We start from the raw sequence: 22035 nt of genomic DNA, 5'->3' as shown, positions 1-22035 counted from the left end.
TTATAGCTGATGTTGTAGTTTGGATCACTGAAATTTAATTCATTTCTTACTATCTCTAGTTATCTGAGTCAATATAAAAGACCATTATTAAGAGTCTAGTCTAAAATTTGCTTTCGAAGTAAAACATATTTTATTCTAATATAATGTGGCTAGATATTGTTAAGTTTGATATTCATCAGTACTGGTAAAATGAACCCAACCTCAGGTACAAATCTAATAGAGCTGAATGTTAATTAATGTGATCCAAACAACTTATTATTTCAAGTTTGCTTCTATTAGGAAAAATGTGTTACAACTGTATGCTAATAGAAAAGTCTATTAGTTCATGGATTCCAATTTCCTTTATCTGTATTAGTCACTGGATGGTAAGTTTCTTCTAAGATTAATATTTTTTCATTGTTTCTTCTATGTTTAGAGAATTGGTTTAAAGCCATAATTATGGATCAAGATTTAGGGGATGTATTGAATATATTCTAATCTGATAGTTTCATTTATGGCTTTTAATCTAGGAGAACAAATCCATTTTCTTCTTTAGATTTGATTGCAGTGTCTATATGTAATGCCAAATAATATTAATATCAGACATGGGAACCACTTTATGTTTTCATCTATATATGTGAGCCCCCTAATATTCTTGTGATGAATCTGGTAGATATTATTTACATAATAAAGCAAGGTTTCTCAGCCTCATTATTATTGACACTTTGGGTTGGATAATTCTGTCTTATGGGAACTGTCCTATGTACTGTGGAAGGCTTAGCAACATCCCTGGCCTCTACCCACTAGGTGCCAATAGCATCTCTCCAGTTGTGACAATCAAAAATGTCTTCAGACATTGGCAAATATCTCCTAGGGGAAAAATTACCCTCAGTTTAGAACCTCTGATTTAGGGGCTCCTGGGTGGCTTAGTTAAGTGTCTGACTTCGGCTCAGGTGGTAATCTCACAGTTCATGAGTTCAAGCCCTATGTTGGACTCTGCACTGACAGCTCAGAGCCTGGAGCCTGCTTTGGATTATGTGTTGCCCTCTCTCTCTGCCCCTCCCCTGCTCGTGCTCTGTTTGTACCTCTCTCAAAAATAAACATTAAAAAATTAAAAAATTAAAAAAAAACCCGCTGGTTTAAAGGTAAAGAAACTAAACTACAGAAAATTTAAGGCATTGGCTCACGGTCAGAAAGACACTGAGTAATAGAGCCAGGGCTACAGCCCATGCCCATGATACCTAGTTCTCCCCTCCTGCCATGATCTACAGTGCGACTTAGGACATACTCCATACCATGAGTCCTTTAGATTTCTCTTCAACTATGAATATCATTAATATAGGTAATATCATATCATTAATGTTTTGTACAAGGCAAGAGGTAACACATATGAAAGTGCTTGTTAAATTCTAAAGTACTGTGGAATTTCCATAGAAGCACATCAGTATGAAGAGAGACAGGCACACACAGAGAATCTACTTTGAGATAACATTTGGAGGAAATAACAGAAGAAATGAAAAACCCAGAGCAAAGTAGGCTAGAAGCTAGAAGGTGGATCTGTGGCTGATTTCAAGTTCCCAACTGCAGAACTGATCTTAAATAGTAGTTTAAGTACTTAATGCAAGCTGGCTGCTCTTGGCATCTTTCCAAAACTCTCTATTAGCTGTTGTAGTGGAATTTTGCCAGCAGCCAAATTCTCAGCTTTTAGTCTTTAGTGAGTTTAAGGTACCAACAAGGAAACCCATCCTCAATGTTTCTAAGACTGGCAGAGCTATGCCTAACTAAAACAGCTTTATTCTCTGGACATAGTAAGTGAAGCTGGAAAAACCCCACGTTAAGATAAAAATAAAACCAGACACATTGCCTAGGCCCCCAGCAGCCTGGTATCTAAGGAAGCTGTAGATATACCCTCAGTTCTCAGGATTACATGAGCTTCCCAGAAGCATGGATGGAACACATGACACAATCCACACACTTTAATGTGACCAAAGGAGGAACTTCCCTACTTTGCATGTGTGAAACACCATTACCTGACCCACTTGTGCATTAACATCCTGTACACGACCAGTTCTCATGTGAAAAGTCACTCACTCGCTCTTGAGGAAAGAAACAATTATGTAAAAGAGAAAAAAGTTGTGAATTTAGGGCTGCAGTTCTATTACATTTCAGAGAATGTATGAAGTTTCTTGTCCCTTTGAACAAAACAACACAGCTGGTGAAAAAGCAAGTGTTTTTCTTAAAATGCTCTCAGCACCTCTAATTTCCTATTGAATCTAGATGTTTCCTTCATTTTTCTTTTCCTCATGATTCCCTGGTGGTCTCCCTCTCTCTAATAGGACTGTTGACCCTTAAAGACCTCATATCAACACTTTCCTGAAATGGACTGGAACTTCCTAGGGGTGTATCTGTCAATTTAATATTTGTGTCATCTAAAGAAAAAAGTGAGCTTATTCAACCTCTTTCCCATTTCATCAATCAGTGTGAAGGAAATGAAGAGAGGAGTAAAAATAGGTGGCTTACAGCTATCAACAATGCCTTGTGCCAAACAACACAGAAGGTTCACAAAGTTGCCTGAATAGTTAACTGAGCAAGTTGCCTTTTACAGAGCAAATAAGTTAGGAAGTAGGCAATGGACCAGTGTGGTTTAGTCCATTAAGACAAAATGGAGAGGTTACTTTGCTTCTGTCTATATTTACCCAAACTCTGGTAAATAAGAGTTTTTATAGAAAGGGGACAAGTAGACTAGCTCTCTTCCATTATAAGATGAGTGGATCTGTGCCACTGAAGAGTAAACTAAGTATTCCTTTCCCTAGTTCTGGCAAGTGGCATCAGGCAAGGGTCTGGAAGGACCCTCAGGCCTGTGGGCTGTCTCTAACTTCCAGGCTTTGTAACAGGCAACACCTCCTTTTGAGTGCCACAGACTTCCTTTTCTGGTTGAGTACTTGCAGAAGGAAAACAGTCACATGCCAAGTTGTTCTTTCTTGCTCTCTGCTATCATACATTTTGAGGTTTACTGAGTATAATTCAAAAAATAAAGGTGCTCTCATTCTAAAATTGAAAGAGAAAAGCATTTTGTTCATTATCTAGAGCCAAAGGAAAATGACTCTCAAGCCTACTCTTAAGCCTGAATCCAAACTCCATGGCTAGATAAAGGATCATACAGAAGTATAAAGCAACTTCCTTCCTAGTTGAAATAGAACAAAGTATTTCTAGATTCCAAACTTACCCTTTGCAAGTTTACTAAGGAGTCTCACAAAATTACAACTAAAATACTATAGTCATAGATGTTCCCTAGAACTTTAAAATGATGCCACTTCCCTGGGCAAGTCATAGAAGAGGCAAATTGACAGTCATTTGTGTAGTAACAATGGCCTTCTCCATCCTTCCATGCCAGGCCATTGTGAAGGAAGCGGCCATGATGCTCAACACATTTTACAGCATGAATGAACATCATCACTAGTCTTTCAAATGCACCAAGTGTGTTGCAGACAGATAAACAAGCCCAGCTTGGAGGAAGTGGCTGAATTTGAAGCTGCAGGTATATTTTCTTCTTTCAGAGTGTGTTGAGTGAAGCAGTGCATTGTAATGAAATACAGTGAACAGTGCTGTGGATATGCAGACACCTTCATTTAAAAAAAAAGAATCATTGGGTTCTGTGGCCACGGTAGGCTGGATGGGTAAATGATGTTGTTACCATAACTCAGCTCTATTCCACTGAAAAAGATGCTTACTAGCAACCTCTCTCTGGGAAGAAAACTTCAGAGAATTCTGTTATCCCACAGAACTAAATACACACACACACACACACACATTTAAATAAATAAATATGTATATTTTTTCTTTCAGGGGCTAGAACCAAGCTTTTGTAGCAGCACATATACTGCTCATTGTGGAGACAATAAAACAATTCATTTGTAACGGATTCAGGCCACTACTATTGATCTTGATGGCTACTGGTTTCTGATTCCATGAAATGTACTATGTCACACTTAATAAATCTAAAAAATCTAAATGGTAATCAGCAGTAATCTTCTAAAGTGCAATAGGCAGCGGAAGGAATGGCTTTTTATCAGCAGAAGATAAGCCACACATGGGCAATGACAGACACAAAGAAAAACTGCTAATTTTCCCAATGAACAGAAAGAAGACTTGGTTCCTACCCAGTACTGAGATGCTGTTAGCAATCCAAAATGTAACTTAGAAAACTCCTGCTGTGGGCATTCTGGAATAGATTTCCTATTATCTCCCTTTTGGAAAATGAGTATTTCTGTATAATAGTAATAATAATTATTATTACTTAAAATTTATTTTCATGGTTATTTATTTTGAGAGAGAGGGGAGGAGGGAGTGCATTGCATGCGAGAGTGGGGAAGGGGAAGAGAGAGAGGGAGAGAGAGAATCCCAAGCAAGCTCTGTGCAGTCAGCAGAGAGCCCAATGTGGCATTTGAACCCACGAACCGTAAGATCGTGACCTGAGCTGAAACCGAGAGTTTGGATGCTTGACTGACTGAGCCACGCAGGCACCCCAACGATTATTAATTATAATAAAAATGTGATAAATAGGACATATTATTATAAGTCCTAGTACAAAGAATTTTTCTTTTATTCCAAGTGTAGAAGCACAGGCAAATTTTTATTGTGGGCAAGTATTAAAAAATCAAAGCATATACAAACCATTTCCTTCAAAATCATTAATCACACTGGGAAATGATCAGTAACTTTAAAGTAACATATTCAATGACTTAACTGATAATGACTTGTCATGGTGAGAATGGTAGTGGGGAAATGCGGAACTGTGTAAATTATACGGAGATTGATACTTGGCTCTACTTCCTTGCTACCATCGCCAATATGCAATTCTCATCTCCAACACAACACTTGGAGGCAATGTCTATTTTCCTTAAAAACAAAAGGAAAGGGGCGCCTGGGTGGCGCAGTCGGTTAAGCGTCCGACTTCAGCCAGGTCACGATCTCGCGGTCCGTGAGTTCGAGCCCCGCGTCAGGCTCTGGGCTGATGGCTCAGAGCCTGGAGCCTGCTTCCGATTCTGTGTCTCCCTCTCTCTCTGCCCCTCCCCCGTTCATGCTCTCTCTCTGTCCCAAAAATAAATAAACGTTGAAAAAAAAAATTAAAAAAAAAAAACAAAAGGAAAAACAAAAACAAAAACAGAACAAAACTCTTGTGTGGCTGATTCACTCACAGGCTCTGCAAGATGTAAGAATACCTAGAATTTGCATGCTGTCTTAAGTCTCTCACGTCCAAGTTGCATTTGTTTGAAGAAATAATGCACAATTATACACTGAAATGTAAAGCATCATCTAAGATGCTTCACATTTAAGACCCTGGGAATGGCTTTGGTGACATTTCCCATCTAAGGCATATATTCTTGTCACCTTCTCTTTTATTGGTAGGATTTGGTGTACCAGACATTACAGACTGGTTTTTTGTTTTTCTTTTTTTTAAGTCTACATTCCTCCAGGGACCACATCATTTTACTCACCATATGCCCATTCTTCACAGAGCCCCCTCATGCCCCACCAAGAGGTACGCTGCAGGGTCACTAAATTTGCTCTCATCTCCACTTACCCAAAGATGCAAAAGGACACCAAAGTCTATTTATGTGAAGGTTCTTTCTCTTATACCTTAGACAGAATCCTGTGAGATAGTTGCTGTTCCCAAATGATCCCCTCTCAGAGATGACTGATTTTTCCCAATGTCTAAAATTTCCTGCTCCAATGCCTTTTCTTTCTTCTTTCTCCAGTTAACTTTCACTTATCCCACATAATTCAGCTCAAATGTCATTTCTTCAGTGAAGGTTTCCCTACCTTCACCTGCATCCTAACCGTCCTCCCCATCCTCCCCTGTCACAGCTTTGAAATTATTTCAATATCAAAAATTGAAAAAAAATCTCCAAGGAAGGAAGTAAAGTATGTCTATGTAATTTTGTGTATGTATGATGTGTGATCACAATGGTATTAATACACAAATATACAGATGTCACGGTCAGATTTCCAATGTGATAAGTGCTGGAGGATCTATAACTCCAGTATGGAGTTATTTTTACATCAAAAGAACCATCCATGAAAGTTACTGATTGAGACTTTACTGCAAGCATATAAAGATAAGGATACATATATTTTTAAAAATCTGGGTTGTATTTATGACGTTTTCCAGGACCAGCATGACAGAAAAAAATTAAAAAATCAGTCCCAAACTATCTTACATAACATCAAAACTATACATCAAGTAGGTCAGTTTGGGGTTAAATAGCAAAGAGACATGCTTGTGGATGTGTTGAGTTATAGGAAATATAGTTTGGTTGTAAGTATTTAGTGGAAAAAATAAGTGAAGCACTTTTCAAATTTCTCTGTTCCATCTATGGAGTAAGAATCATGCCCCATGGCACAGGTGGGGGGTGAGGAGAGGGAGGACTGAAGATTATTCTCTGTGCATGATTTTTAATTTTTTAAATTAAAAAAAATTTTTTTTTCTTCAACGTTTTTTATTTATTTTTGGGACAGAGAGAGACAGAGCATGAACGGGGGAGGGGCAGAGAGAGAGGGAGACACAGAATCAGAAACAGGCTCCAGGCTCCGAGCCATCAGCCCAGAGCCTGATGCGGGGCTCGAACTCACGGACCGCGAGATCGTGACCTGGCTGAAGTCGGACGCTTAACCGACTGCGCCACCCAGGCGCCCCTTTTTTAAATTTTTTAAAAGTTTATTTTGAGGCAGAGAGAGAGAGAGAGAGTGAGCAAGCGAGCATGTAGAGGAGAGGAAAAGAGAAAGAAAGGGGGAGAGAGAGAGAACCCCAACTAGGCGCCACACTGTCAGCACAGAGCCCAATGTGGGGCTCAATCTCATGAACCATGGGATCATGACCTGAGCCCAAATCAAGAGTTGAACAGTTTCACCAACTGAGCCAGCCAGGCACCTCTCTGTGCATGATTTTATTTACTTTTTTAAATGTTTATATATTTATTTTGAGGCAGAGAGAGAGAGAGGGATGGGGGAGGGAGAGAGAGAGAGGGAAAGAGAATTTCAATCAGGCTCCATGCTGTCAGTGCAGAGCCCAATCCAGGGCTCAACCTCACAAACCATGATATCATGACTTGAGCTGAAACCAAGAGTCAGGTGCTTAAACTGAGCCACCCAGGTGCCCTGTGCAATATTTTAAAATGGAACCTCTTTCCAATGGGTAAGAGCCCACTAGATCAAATGTGATGACTAACTACCTCTCCTTGAGGCACTACTTCTGCAATTTTCTTAAATGAAAATAAAACCATCATGAACAAAGTATAGGAAAAAGTCAACATGAATGGCAACTGGTAAGGTGCACATTCATTTATCAAGTTCGATGATAACAAATCAGCATTCATGTAATGCCTGACCCAGAGAGAATCCATAAGTAATTTGAAAACTGGAACTACTGTAAAAAATATAATAAAGAATTATTTCGCCAATCAGTGTGATAAAGGAAGCTGTGTAATAGTATTTGGCAGTGGCTCCAGAACAAAACAATTCAGCAAACAAATGAAGTCATGACAAGGGAAGGTCATAAAGCCGACTCTGAATGTGGCCAATGAAAGTGAAATTAGATTTTTTAATGGCTACAAGTACAAATGTTTGTCCTTTAGTAGCACTGCCTTTTTCCAAAACATGGGTTATAAGATCAATGATAATCTCAGTACATTATCAATTTCCCATTTCATTCTTTTATACCACACATAGATGCTATCAAAAAAGGAACGTTCTCAGAAGCATAAAATGAAATTTCAAAAATGTATCGTATGTAAGTTTAAAAATATTTTATCTGTGATGATAGTCACAATTTCAACAATTTGACAGGAAGCTTGTAATAAATTCACATACTAACAAAACCAAAAGAATGAAAAAAGTTGTCCCAGAAAGCAAAATACAAATCAAAAAGTCTTAGCAAGCTCTCCCATTTCTTAAACATAAGTGTGGGAATTGCTACTAATGTTGATATTTAAAAGTGGTTGCTTTTATCTTTAAACAACCCTGTTGTTTGAATAGATATGCTCCAGGCATCACATTTGGACCGTTTGCTTTACCAGCTGTTTCTAAAAATATGTTCATAAAGGAGACCTTTTCTGTCTATCTCCAAAACTGCTTTTGTTGAGGCTTTCCCCCCCTTCTCAGAAGAGAAAGGGTAGAGATATGGAAAACAACATCTGCTGAAATATCTCACGACTTCAGGGAAGGACTACAGTCATAAGCTTCACGTGAAAAAAAAAAAAGAGCCACCAAAAAACTCCAATAAACGAAATGACTGAAGAGGCTGCTGAATTCTTTTGGATTAAAGGTAATCAAATGTTTCAATTCGTTAATACAATCTTTGTAGCAGCAGTGACAGATGTTCCCTACATGGAAGAGAGTCTCAATTAATCTACAGCTGGTTTAATTTTCTGGACATCCTATCAAGAGAGAGAGGGAAGAAGAGGGAGGTAGAGAGAGAGGAATACAAAGTTTTTAATTACTCCTTTGCAACTGCATTCTTTCATCGATGTATTACATCTAACAAGCAGGTGTACCACTGAGGGTGGTTAGGCGGTGGGGATGTACACAGCACGTAAAGGCTGAGTTACAAAATCAATCATATTCCCAAGTGTCTGTTGAAGGCCACTTCATGTCCCATCTGTGTTTCTGGTTTCCAAGCACAGATTTTAAACTTTCTGGTAATGGGTCATTTACAGGTTATCTCATGCCTACTGCTGCTATATGACCACCTGGTGCATCCATGGACCATTTGTCACCTGATGAACAGGATGGATCCCAGAGGACTGGTGTATGCTCAGCTACACAGAGTCCTACCTATCATCATCACCATCATCATCATCATCATCATCATCGTCTTGAATTCCTTCATCAACTTTCTTTACAGAGCTTTACACCATGAACATAATTCAAACTCACTGGAAAAATAGGATTCACTATTTTTTCAAACTAATGGTCTGGCAGAGTTCTTATATCTAAGTCTCCCCACCCAAGATTTCCCTGCCGGACTTCTTTTATACATACATATGTATAAAATATATGTATTTATATATGTACATATACACACACACATATTCCTTGCTTTCTGATAACAAATGTAATACATACTCTATGTACAAATTTTGAAGTATGAATAACAAAATAAAACTCACCCATGGGCCACCACCTAAACATAAGCACTGTTGATTCTATTACTGATAATAGAATCCTTATATCTGATTCAGGACATCAAATCTCTGATTTCCAATAAACAGTAAACTTAGCATGGCTTTTTATTAGGCTAAATTAATATTAAATATTAAATAATATTTTCAATATTTAGATAATAAATTTTGTTAAGCAAGAGGATATTGGTGTAGATTACCCAAGAGACAGAAAAGGTAGGAGGAGATGAGAACTATAGATACGAATCCAGTAATTGTATTTAGTAGAGAACATATCTTTTATTTTGGCTGGGGACTAAGGTTTTTGACCTTCTATTGACATTAAAGATGGATCATGTGAACTCAAATGTAGGCTAATTCAACTCGGCAAAATCATTCTCTCTACTCGACTAGAAAGGTTCAGATGAAAAAAAATTTCTCAATCTAGATTCCAGTGCTTAAAAATTTCCATTTTTCTTTAAGTCTGTTTATGCTTATAAACCAATTTTGGTTTTCTCATAACAAGTATTCTGGAATATTTTAGGTCTCCCATTCTACCTTGTGCCTTTCATTTATTTCTTTGGTTGGGAATCAAAACTCTCTTAATACTTCACATATAAGTGACCTATGCATAGAATAACTTCCTGGGGCCTCAGTGAAATAAATGGCTTGATCTTCAGATCATCTAGCTCATAATAAAATTTTAGACTTGGGTCTTTAGTTTCCAAAATCTATTAAATCTAGTGTGCCAGTATAGATAATACTTTAAACCTCATTTTTCGGTTTCTGGATGTTGGTTTATTTGTTTTTAAAGAGACCAGTAAAATGACAAAGAAAAGTCTGTGGGGAAGGACTAACATCAGTTGCCAACTTTCATTTGCTAATTAAAGATGTTACGAACAGGGACAAAACATTATTTTTGTAAAAGACTGATTTAGCCATCAAAGCCTAGAAGATATAATCTCAGAATATAGGGCAGTTCTGTAAGTTTAACTTTGTGGAAATTCTGTATATACTGTCCTTACTTTTCTCATTTCACCATGGATGAGCAAAAGTTTTGGCATGGCTTGACACTGGTTTTTACGTTTGAGTTTTGGAAACATAGCTCCAATTTGCCTAACCATCTGTCCTCAGTGGAGGAAGGTGACAGAAGGAACAACTTCTCACTAGTGCATGCACTGGTTTAGTCTATACCACAAGTCACTTCTTGTCCCCACTAATTACTTCACCATTTGTCTAAAATCTTTTAGCTGGTTCCTCTAGTGAACAACAGAATAGAGAGGTGTAGAGATGACCCCTGCATGGCCAGTAAGAAGAAAAAAAAAAACAAAACAAGTTTTCACACATCCTCTGAATTTTCTGTTGGATACTATCTCAGTTTAAAATAAAATTTTGAGCTTTTTGCTTTTTTAACCTTAATACACAGCATGGCATCAGTAAAATAGAATGGATTATGGATTTTGGACACCCGGGATTTAATTCTAACCAACAAAAAACCAGCTCAGTAACCTTGAGCAAATCAATTTACCTATGTAGGCTTTAGTTTTGTCACCTAAAACAAAATAATTATCATGAACTCTTAATTCTTCAAGTGAATACTCTTAGAGGTATGTAGACTTTATTTATTTTTTAACTTTATTTATTTTGAGAGAAAGGGAGCACAAGGAGGGGAGAAAGAGAGAGAGAGAGAGAGAGGGAGAGGGAGAGGGAGAGGGAGAGGGAGAGAATCCCAAGCAGGCTCCGCATGGTCAACACAGAGCCTGATGCACGGCTCAAATTCATGAACTATGAAATCGTGACCTGAGCCGAGATGAAGAGTTGGATGCTTAACTGACTGAGCCACCAAGGCACCCCCTAGACTTTAAGATTATAATAAAAGGAAAAAAGATAAGGAAAAGACCTTTAGCTTATGGGAGTTTGGAAGAGGAATTGCTGTGTTTAACTTGATACTCAATGTTACCAAGTGATACCTTCACCAGAAATCTTACTGAGAGCATGTTCCTCAAACTTTATGAGGGAATTTTTAAAAATAGGATTAAAAACACTATGTATGTCATTGTTGTACTTTGACTTTCATAGGGTCTGTTTTTATTTTCACATTTTTAATATATTCAATTTCAATGCTGTCAAATGAGGCCATGCTCTCTGCAGTTTATCAGAGTTCTTGCTATTGCTGATTCTGTGAAACTTGGTCTACTTCACCTATTCACATTACCCAAATGGCTCCTGGCGACTTTGTTTGCCCCTTCGCTTTATGGGGCAAGCTTGTAATGCGGAAGCATAAGTAAAGAAAGAAAGAAACAAACAAGCTAACAAAAAAACTAAACCCACCAATCAGCCACATAGTAAAGTATCAGGCTACTGCAAACATAATGGGAGAGGAAGAAGTTGACTTCATTTTGTTACATTCCTATCAGGTCATCCATCAATGCCCTTAATTTACCCTTGTTTTACTTCTGTTTTCTACAATCCTTTTTATCTCAGGGTCTTATTAAGACACTAATGCCAGATGATGTTGCTTTAGAAGCCCATCCCTACACCTCCTGTCCCCAAAGCCTCTCCTAATGGCTTGATCTTTCTTGTCTCCTTGCATTGTCTCTTCATTTAGTTTTCTGTTTTCTTTCTGAGCCATTTTGGGACCTTACAACTCCAGGCACAATATCACATCAGGGGGCCTTGCTAATAATGGAGAAAGCTCTTAATGTTGTTAATAAGCATCCTGGTTCCCAAAAGTTAATCTTACGTTCCCCCTGGGGGTTTGGGATACAGTAGATTCTGGCTTCACAATTTACCTAATATTCATCCAGGAGTTTTTCGTATTTGTTTTTCACAGATTTCTAATGTTAAAGATGCCAAAACACTGATGCATAAAATGCTTCAGTCACAAATGTCACTTTCACAGTCATACTAAATATGGCTTTGAACCTGTATTTTCATAGTGTGTTCCTACCTAATCTGCTGCCAGGTGGATAGAACACATTATTCTCCTCAGGACATAGGACGCTCCTTTCCGCACCCCACTGTATAATCTGTTACCTCCGACACGCAGAGGGCTAAGACATAAATAAATGCTTTTCTTCTCGATGCAGGAAGGAATCCTATATATTGCATCCCTTCAATTTTGTCTGCCCCATTCAGTGCTGGTATCACCAAAAACATTTTTCTCACTTTTCTCCGTAAAACTTATAAAGCTACAAATCAAAAAGTACAGGGAGAGAAGAGGTTCTCAGCAGGTTGCAAATATCATATCTCAGTCATTTAGACATTTGTCAGCTCAATAACCCACAGCCAAGGTTTGGAGAAGAATTGCTGGGATGTGACACAGTATGTGGGCTGGAGTTCAAGGAATCTCTGCCAAAGAGTGCTGGAAGCAGAGGAGAAGGCAGCCCACACCCAGCCCAAAAGATAGATTTGCAAAAGAGAGGGCAAAGCATAAAGCTCTTACCAGAAATGCAGTGCACATGAACCTGATGGAAGATGACCCTGGTAGTGTATGTGTGTTTGTTGTCCTGTTTCATATCTAATTACATGTTTAATTTTTTTTCATTTATTCATTTTTGAGAAACAGAGCGAGACAAAGCGTGAGCAGGGGAGGGACAGAGAGAGAAGGAGACACAGAATCTGAAGCAGGCTCCAGGCTCTGAGCAAGCAGTCAGCACAGAGCCTGATGCGGGGCTCAAACCCACAAACTGTGAGATCATGACCTGAGCCGAAGTCAGATGCTCAACTGACTGAACCACCCAGGTGCCCCTGAGATAATTACATGCTTAAACAATGAGTCTTAACGTCCTATTGTATTCTACATGTTCTCATGACTTAGTGGAGAGCTCAACAAATCTTTGTTAGGATTGACTGTAAAAAGAGCAAGGATTCATATATGCATAGACATTAGGAAATTGTGTGTGTGTGTGTGTGTGTGTGTGTGTGTGTGAGAGAGAGAGAGAGAGAGAGAGAGAGAGAGAGAAACACACTATGAGAAGCCTATCAGATTTCTTTACATCAGGGGTTTAGCAAACTACCATATCTGGTCTGATGACTGCTTTTTAAAATGAAGTTTAAATGAAACATAGCCACACTCGTTCATTTATGTATTATTGTCAGTGGCTGCCTCTATGTTACAACAAGGACGAATAGTTAGGCTGCCTCTATGTTACAACAAGGACGAATGGGTAAGGGAAGCCTCTTAAAATCAAAGATATTTACTTCCTGGCCCTTCACAGAAAAAAAAAGTTCGCCTGACCTTTGCCCTGGGTGATTGATCAGACCAGTTGGAACACTCAGCAATACAATGTTGCCAACTCTCATTATCTTTTTGTATAAAGGGTGTCTCTTGGCTTCCAAGCTAAGATGGCCATGGCACTCAACAATAGAGGATTACTCAAGCAATCTCAACTGCACACATTTTCTGGTTTCGAATCTGGCTTCTAAACTGGCCAGGAAGGATGTCACTTGTAATGAGACTCTCAGATGCTTGGGCAAGCTCTAGTTTCCTTGAAAGGACTCTAATAAAAGCAAGCACAGCTTGAAAAAGATGCTTTCTTTTTAATAACCCCTTTTAAGATTCTTTTCTTCAGAAAATGTAAGGAACCCAAAAAGGTTTGGTTCTGGTTTTTTGGTTGTTGTTGTTGGTTTTGATTGTTTTTTATAGCTTGAGATACATGCTGTGAGAACATGAGAAAAAAATGAAAGAGATGATAAACAGGTGGATTTAAAACAGAAAAGGTGCTAAGGTAAGAAAGATGTCCTCTGAGGTCCATGTTCGTGGATTTTATTGCTTTCTATTAGCTGTAACATCGAAAGCACTGTGCTCCAAGGAACATAATTATTTCTGAAATAAAATACAGCATCTTACCAGAACTCTCACTGAGAGCCTGTGTTCTTGGAGGGGCTGTTGTCTGATCACATGTGCTAAGCAGGGCTGCTGATGAGTAATGTGTGAGAAGCGCACTGCACAAATTGTTACATAGGCAAATCAAGACGGAATAACCTCACAGAAGTGATGGTATTTATCCTGAATATTGGAACCATTCCACCTCACAGGAAACCAGGTAAGTTGTTTCAACCACAGCTGTGTGGATAAATCATAACTGAGCAATTTCCTAACCCCAATCAAGCAATGTTTTTGAAGCCTTTGAGATACACAGTAACTAATCTGTTTACCCAACCACTTAATATACTCACTACACAAACTTTCTTTCATTGTTATGCAGGAAGCAGGTAGCACTTTCATATATCGGGGTTAACGGAGAGTAAGTGCTACATAATAAGAGTATAGCACAGTGAGCAGTGTGTGAACTTGCAGGCCAGCTGGCTTGGGTTCAAATCCCATTTCTTGTACTTCTTTGCTGGGTGAGCTTAGACAATTTGGTTAGCTCCTCTGTGCCCAGTTTATTCATCTTTAAAATAAAAACAACAACAATAGCCCCACACAGGCTTATTATGAGGATTAAAGAATTTAAAAATATAAAATACTTAGGACTATGCCTGGCCATTACTTAAGTGTTCAAGGAGTACTTACTGAATGAAGGAACAAAGATGTAGCAGTGGCAAACCTAGAGGAAAAGGCCTAGAAATCACTTAAGGGGACTTTATTCAATATTGTGTATACTGTCACTGAAAGTCAGACCACAGGGCAACTAAACTTGACATCAAATCAGAGTAAAATACTGCACTATCGGAAACCCAATCAGAGAATTTTTTTCATCAAATTAGAAGGGCTAATAAGATCCAACTCTTTCCTTTTTAATTCCCAGGTCTCTCAAACTCTTTTACAAAGCAATGATTAAGTATGTAACAGGAAAATGACTTTTTTAAGCTTCAATATTTTCTGCAATACAATGGTTCTCATGCTGTTTTAAGTGTCAGTATACTACTTTACTCTAGGAGAAAATGTGGAAGTAAAGGGCAATGATATATTTTACTGTGCATTTGGTTAATTAACATGCCTCAAATACTATAACTAAATAAAGTTCATTATGTTCTAAAAGTTACAAAATCATAACAACTGACTCATGGAATCATGCTGGAGATTATAATTATGCACTAAGAAATGCATCTGTTATAGTCTTCTTAAAATGTTTATTTATTTGTGTGTGTGTGTGTGTGTGTGTGTGTGTGTGTGTGTGTGTGACAGAGAGAGAGAGAGAGAGAGAGAGAGAGAAGGAGAGGGGCAGAGAGAAAGGGAGACAGAATTCAAGCAGGCTCTGTGCTGTCAGCACAAGCCAAATGTGGGGCTCTAACTCACAGAACCACAAGATCATGACCTGAGCTGAAACCAAGAGTGAGACGCTTAACTGACTGAGCCAGGCACGCCTGTTGTATTTTTTTCTAAAGCTCAGGAAGCAAGATTAGCAAACCTAAGAAATATCTTGCTCATCTTCAGTTACTAAGGGAGGATATTTGGCAACTCTATTTTCAGGAAACAATACTAGTGAATGCTCCACAAATGAGCACATGATAGTTCCAAAATTTAGTGTTTTAATAAGCGTTTAATCCTGATCCTCTGTGCACACTGTGGTAGAAATAAAATGCATCCATTTTCAAACACATTTGGATTTGAATCTTACCTCTGCCACTATGTGCAGATAATGAAATCTTGGAAAAACAAAGTTTCTGAGTGCTGATTTTCTCCATTGTAAGATGGCCCTAATAGTCTCCCACTCATAATAACTTAAAAACATTTTAAATAAATATGGTGTTTGAATGCCCCCAGCATGGCACCTGGGCCAGTGGGATGCAAACCAGCTCATGACAGCTGATTACTAGCACATTTTCAGCTATTTTGCAAGTTGGTTGTTTAACAGCCATCATCAAAAATCAAAGTATATAAAATTGCAGACAAGTACATTATGTTAAAAACAAAGGTAATAAAAACTTTAAACTCATTACTTCCTAGGTATGTTACCACATTTTACTGTTATCTATGCCCCTGAGATGGTTGATATCTGTAGTATCTATTTAGTGAAAATACTATATATTCATGTAGTAGTTCTCTGTTTAGAGGTGTCATATTTTTGGCTTGATGTTAGCCATGGTGGGAATATTGTACACTACAGACACAACAAATTAGGGCTGTGTGTGTCTGTGTGTGTGCTGTTTCTTAACATGTACAAGGTGCTTTACCTCGTTCATCATGAATGCCCCTCCCTTCCTCCTCCTCCTCTCTCTCTCTCTCTCCCTCTCTCTTTTCCTTCTTCCCTCTCTCCCTTCCTGTCTTTATTAAGAAGTTCTTACTTTATGGTGCTCAGTCCTCTTCCCCTAAAGAACAGCACAGAGCTACCCTAAGATGACTGAAACATCTCATAAAACCATCTGCCTTGAAATGCTTTCTCTTGTCCAGATTAGAAATAGGGATTTTTAGAAATCTTAGAACTATTTGTAAAGTCTTTAATCTATGAATCTATGGTATACCTATTTTATATTCTTTTGCTCAACCTTTATAAATAAGGAGGTGAGCCTATTACAAAGATTCATTTTCCTCATGCTAGTGTCAAGAAAACCAAATCATTCCAAGTCATCCTGCAAATTTCCTGGATCATCAGAAGTATAATCCAGCACCTGAATAAGTCACTGGGCACTTTCTTCCACTTCCGTCTCAAGAAATTCACACTCTATTCTCAGAAACAAAACTATTATGTATGTTGTGTTCTTTGGGAAAAGAAAGGATTTGGGTCTAAGTTGAAGTGTTGGCTCTATAATGCTTCCATGAATTAAAAAATAATATAAAATACATATCATATCTGACTCTGAAAGATCAAAAGGTAATCTTACTTCAAAATATGCATGAGGTAGAACCAGTGAGTTAAGAAGCTTTTTTTTTTTCTCCCTCCGATCAGTTGCCAAACACATTTACATTTTAGGTTAAAATATATAAAAATAAATGAATTTCATTATAAAACACATTCAGATTTCCAAAACTTCCTTACCAATTCAGGAACAAGCATTGCTCTATGTAGAAGAAATGATGATGATGCTCCCTTACTAGCACTTTTTGAGAAACTTTTCTGTTGATCTCTTCCTGAAGACAAGGTTTAACTAGCAGATTGATAATCAATAGAAAAACTCTTTGGAAATCAGCTCTTACACGGAATCTCTTTAACAGTAAGCCCATTTAATTATGTCAAAAAAATCAACAAGGGTTTCTTATTGTTGTTGATTGGGTGGTTGTTTGACTATTATCATTAGCAGTTTCCCACTATAAGTTTTGTCCCCTTCGCCAGGTAAAAAGTGCAACTTATGACTTCCAGATGCAAACCACAGTTATCAGCCTTACATTTCGACTGAAAATTTGTTTTGCTCCTTTGTGAAGTTCCCTAGGGGTAAGGTTCAAAGTAGAAACAATAGAGGAGTGAGAAATAAAGGGAGGGCGTTTCAAACCACATGTTACAAACAGAGAACAGAATCACAGAACGACAGCATAACAGTGGACTCCCAAGACAAGATGGCAAGACAGATGTGCCAGACAAGAGACACATGCCTGACTGCTGTGCTGAGGAAAGCAAACACAAGAACAAAAGCATACAGATGTGTCGTGAGAGCAGCTCATGGGCCGCCGTGACCCAATGGAAATAACAAAAACGAGAACCCGTGAAATTATAACTACAAAAGTTACCCCCACAATTCATACAACTGGACTTGCTGGGTTAGCCTGGATGTGTCACTTGGATGAAACACAAGATGGCATCGTTACAGCCATGCATTGGTGATGAAGGCCATGGTTAGTTGATTAGCTACAAAACTGTCACTGCATGCCACACAATGATCCTGGGCTTGTCCAGAAATAAAAGATACAACAAATATTCTACATCTGCAATAAAATTCTTTTTATGCCATCTGAAATTTGTGGACAGGGATGTGTTTCTCTGTTGTATCTGGATGTCTGTCTGTCTTTCCTTTTCTTTCTTTCTTTTTTTATTTTATGTTTTTTTTCTGGCTCATCTGTCCTCCTTTCAATTAATTACGTGGTCTTAAGGGGGGGGGGGTGGGGAGTAAAGGCAAGTGGCCTGTGCAGATATGGGGAAAAATGAAAAGGGAAAAGGAAGGAAATTAAAGCAAAAAATATGTATAGGAGGGAGAAGAAGAAAACACAGTGTTTCATTCTTTTGTACACAACTTTCTTGGATTTGCTGGGGTTTGCTTTGAACATAAATATAAATACTGGAGGGATATGCTGAAGGGGGAGAAATTAGAGATTAGGATGGCAAGAAAAGATTTTGTTGCCTTGTTTGTTTTGTATATGTATATATCTCTCAGTATTTAAAAAAATGATTATAATTACTAATAAATATAGCAATGAGTTTAACATAGCCATAATGACCAAATACTAAATATGAATCAAAACAAAATAAAGTAAATTGAACACCAAAAATTCATGCGGCACAAGATGAGGTGAAAACAGCAGAAAATGCTTTTCAAATATATACAAGGTATATATCTATTTATATATATACACAGGAATGTGCATATATGGATAGATATATCTGTATAATTTTTTTCTCTCCACCCCTCCCAAGGATAACTGAATTATGTAGTCATCACTGTAATTATGATACAGAAGGAAATAAAACCCAAAGAAAAGTTCACATGCTTTGTTTGCCAAGTTAAAACAGTATCATGCATGTCTATGTTGGCTGATGTAAAGATGATGGTGTGAATTTCTGTGTAAACACATGACTGATGGCAGGGACTGTTGTTAATCTCTGTTTACATTAGTCTAATATCACTTATACTGTGTCTACATATATATGGAGGGATAGGTACTATATATTTAGTATGCACACATATTATATATAAATATATATATATATATATACACACAGTATATATACTAGGACTTATGGGAGAAAAAATACAGAACAAAAACAAAGAAAAACTCATAAAAAACTTTCTTTAGAAACCCAATCCCTCTTTATTAATTTGGAGGATACTTGGTGGGGGCAGGGGGAACTCTTGCTTAATGATTTCATTAAGCTCACATGTTATCAACTACTTGCATTGGCGTTTGAAATCAGGAAGTTCTCATGAGTTTGTCTTGGAATGCTCCCTTAGCCATGCCCATCCTTACCCTACTACCTAAGAAGCCCTGGACCTATACCATACTGTACATGTGTTCAAAGAGAAGTTTATTACTGAACTGTACTAATTTCTCAATCATAGTGAACCTGAAATTCTGTGCCCCCAAACTAAGATGCAAAAGAATGATCTTTGGGGTTGAATGATTCTGTCACTGGTATCATCTTCTATGATTTTTCTTGGCCATCCTTAGATGGGGTATGCTATCGCTGAATTAGCAACATCTCTGAGTTCGGATAACATTCTAGGAATTTCCATTCATCGTCCACACTGTTTCTTCCCTTTCTTTCCCTTCTTTCCTTTTTATTCCCTTTATTTTTGTATCTGTCTTCCCTAAAAGACTATGAACTCCTAGAGGTGTTATGTCTTATTTTTTTTTAATTAAAAAAAATTTTTTTAACGTTTATTTACTTTTGAGACAGAGGGAGACAGAGCATGAATGGGGGAGGGTCAGAGAGAGGGAGACACAGATTCTGAAACAGGCTCCAGGCTCTGAGCTGAGCTGTCAGCACAGAGCCCGATGCGGGGCTCGAACTCATGGACCGCGAGATCACGACCTGAGCCGAAGTCGGCCGCTTAACTGACTGAGCCACCCAGGTGCCCCTTATTTTTGTTTTCCTATCACCTATTCTAGTGGCTACACATAGCAGTCACTAAAAGTAATTGTACAAATGATTTCCAAAACTTTCAAATGGAAATGTGTACACTTACATATTGATCTCATTGATTCCCCTCCCTTGTCAACATACCACAAAATGTTGAGTAATGGACATAAATGGAATTTTTTTTTATTTTTATCATTCTGGTTATTAGATTTACTGTTTTTGTTACGAAAACCATGATAATGGTCAATCCATGAGTCACATATTTTCTGTATATCATGCCTGAGCTATCAATTGCCCACCAGCCAATTAGTAGGCTTTCCTATATATTTCTATTCTTACCCTAATTTAGCCTGGATCTAAAGATGTCAATAACTCTTTCCCTTTGTGTACACCAGACATGTATTATAAGTCAAATGTAAAAGGGACTAAGGTCTATACCCAACAATGATTAATTGAACTAACGAAACTTACATCTCTGTACATTCTTCTTAACAAAAGTAAAACCATTTTGAGATTACTTCCCATTATCCTTTTGTTCGAAGTGTTTTAAAGTGGACTTGAGCTCCACGGTGGATTCTGGACACGTGACGCTCAAACATTCCTATGGCATTTTATTTATGCGTTGACTATATTACTATACACTTGATTTTCATTTAATTTTAGAAAAAATTTTTCCATGTGGCGATTCAAGATTTGTAAATAGAATTATCATGTCATTAGCCAATTTTTCCATGGAACGATATTTCTAAAACTGAATAAAAACCCAAATAAAATGTACAAGTTGCTAATTTTCAAGCTTGCTGAAAACACTAAAGGCAAAATGTATTTCTATACACATATAAGATTAAAAATATTTAATATTTAATGTCGATGACCAGCACAGTTTTTTTTAAACTATGGATTCTGAAAAATAAGACTCTATTTCTTCTTATCCTTCTGATCTAAAATTATTATTGTCTTAACATTTCAGCTGCATTTTCCATGGTGTTCCAGCAAATAAAAACCTAAGGATTTGGTGAACTGTTAACAATTCAGCGGCAGATTTTCCTATTATAAATACTGAGGCGTCTCAAACGGATAAAGATTAAGAACCCAGTTCCACCTGGAGAACATAAATAAGGCTATGCTCTTGGTGTTTTGCCAAATTTAAATTTCACCCACACTGGGTTGAATATTATAGTGCGACTAACAAAGAGGAACAAAGTAGCAATAACACCAAATGCAAATGTGAGGGCTGTAGATTTGAGGAGTAAAAACACATCTGAGAACCACTCTGGGAAAAGTAATTATTTTGTGATCTCAAATTACTGCCAATAGTTTAAACATCTCCCTCAATCCAACCATTAAGAAAATTGTTTAGCACAGGTCTATTGATGGATGGATCTGCTTCATCTTTACTTCCTTTTACTGTCTGCCCTCTGGTGGACGTACTGTCCCTTGAGATTTGATCAAAGGACATTTAACAAAAGTGGAGGCAAAACCCCTGGCTAATTGACAACTAAAAAAATGTATCCCTGTGTAATGGCCGGGTAAATCAATACTGTTGCTAATTGTTGCCATGCCCACTTCTCAGGTGTAAAAGGCATTTCTTTGTATTTTTCTCTCTGCTCTGTGACCCCTGCCCCAGGACTTTAGAATACTGAGATCATAAATATATAAAATTCAGAAAGTTGGTAATTTTTAATTATATAAACGCTCACCTAAGCATACAGTGTTTTCTATTTCTAAAGATGGAGAGAGTGGGGATAGGAGCAGGAAGGGAGAGAAGATATTTTTTCCATTTAGGAAGTGACTTTCATCAATTTCTCTATGTTTCAGAATTGATTCCCACATTTTAAATCACAGATGTGAATTGACTACAGATCTTACGTGTAATTTGACTTCCATAATTTCATTTAACAAAAATCCCATTTTCTAGTGGTCATATAAATCCTCTCCAGCTTCTCTACTTTGTTGTTGTTGTTGGATCCAAAGAGGTGAGAACAAGGAAATAGGAATTTACAGCATGATTTAATATCAACAGAAGTGTGCTTGGGAAAAAAAGGGTTTGTACGCAAAGACAAAGTCTGAGATATTAAATAGATACTGACTTCCTTTGTGGGGAACGCAATTCATGTGCACAAATTAGGAAAGTTAAAACCCTGACCCCCAATTTTAAGTCCTGAAATAGCTATTCAAATATTCTTCTGCATATTTTCATTTGATGCAAATACCTTCATTAT

The 22035-nt window shown here is 37.7% G+C and overlaps 1 protein-coding gene and 1 long non-coding RNA gene across 14 annotated transcripts in view; one reads left to right on the top strand and one right to left on the bottom strand.

Moving 5' to 3' along the window:
- NRXN3 (neurexin 3) overlaps positions 1 to 22035 on the bottom strand; it is a 1671444-nt gene that overhangs the window by 27287 nt on the left and 1622122 nt on the right. The gene's annotated exons all lie outside the window — the stretch shown is intronic.
- LOC109500948 lies at positions 1025 to 10495 on the top strand. Of its 2 annotated transcripts, XR_006600086.1 has the most exons (3): positions 1025 to 3517; positions 8014 to 8302; positions 8694 to 10495. It is a non-coding gene; the product is annotated as an uncharacterized LOC109500948 (long non-coding RNA). The 2 variants fall into 2 exon arrangements; XR_002158842.2 differs by lacking the exon at positions 1025 to 3517 and having other exon boundaries at positions 7063 to 8302.

Source organism: Felis catus, chromosome B3 (genome assembly GCF_018350175.1).
Source record: "Felis catus isolate Fca126 chromosome B3, F.catus_Fca126_mat1.0, whole genome shotgun sequence".
Lineage (NCBI taxonomy): Eukaryota > Metazoa > Chordata > Mammalia > Carnivora > Felidae > Felis > Felis catus.
Note: the sequence above shows the minus strand (reverse complement) of the source record. Positions and strands in the feature narration are given on the sequence as shown.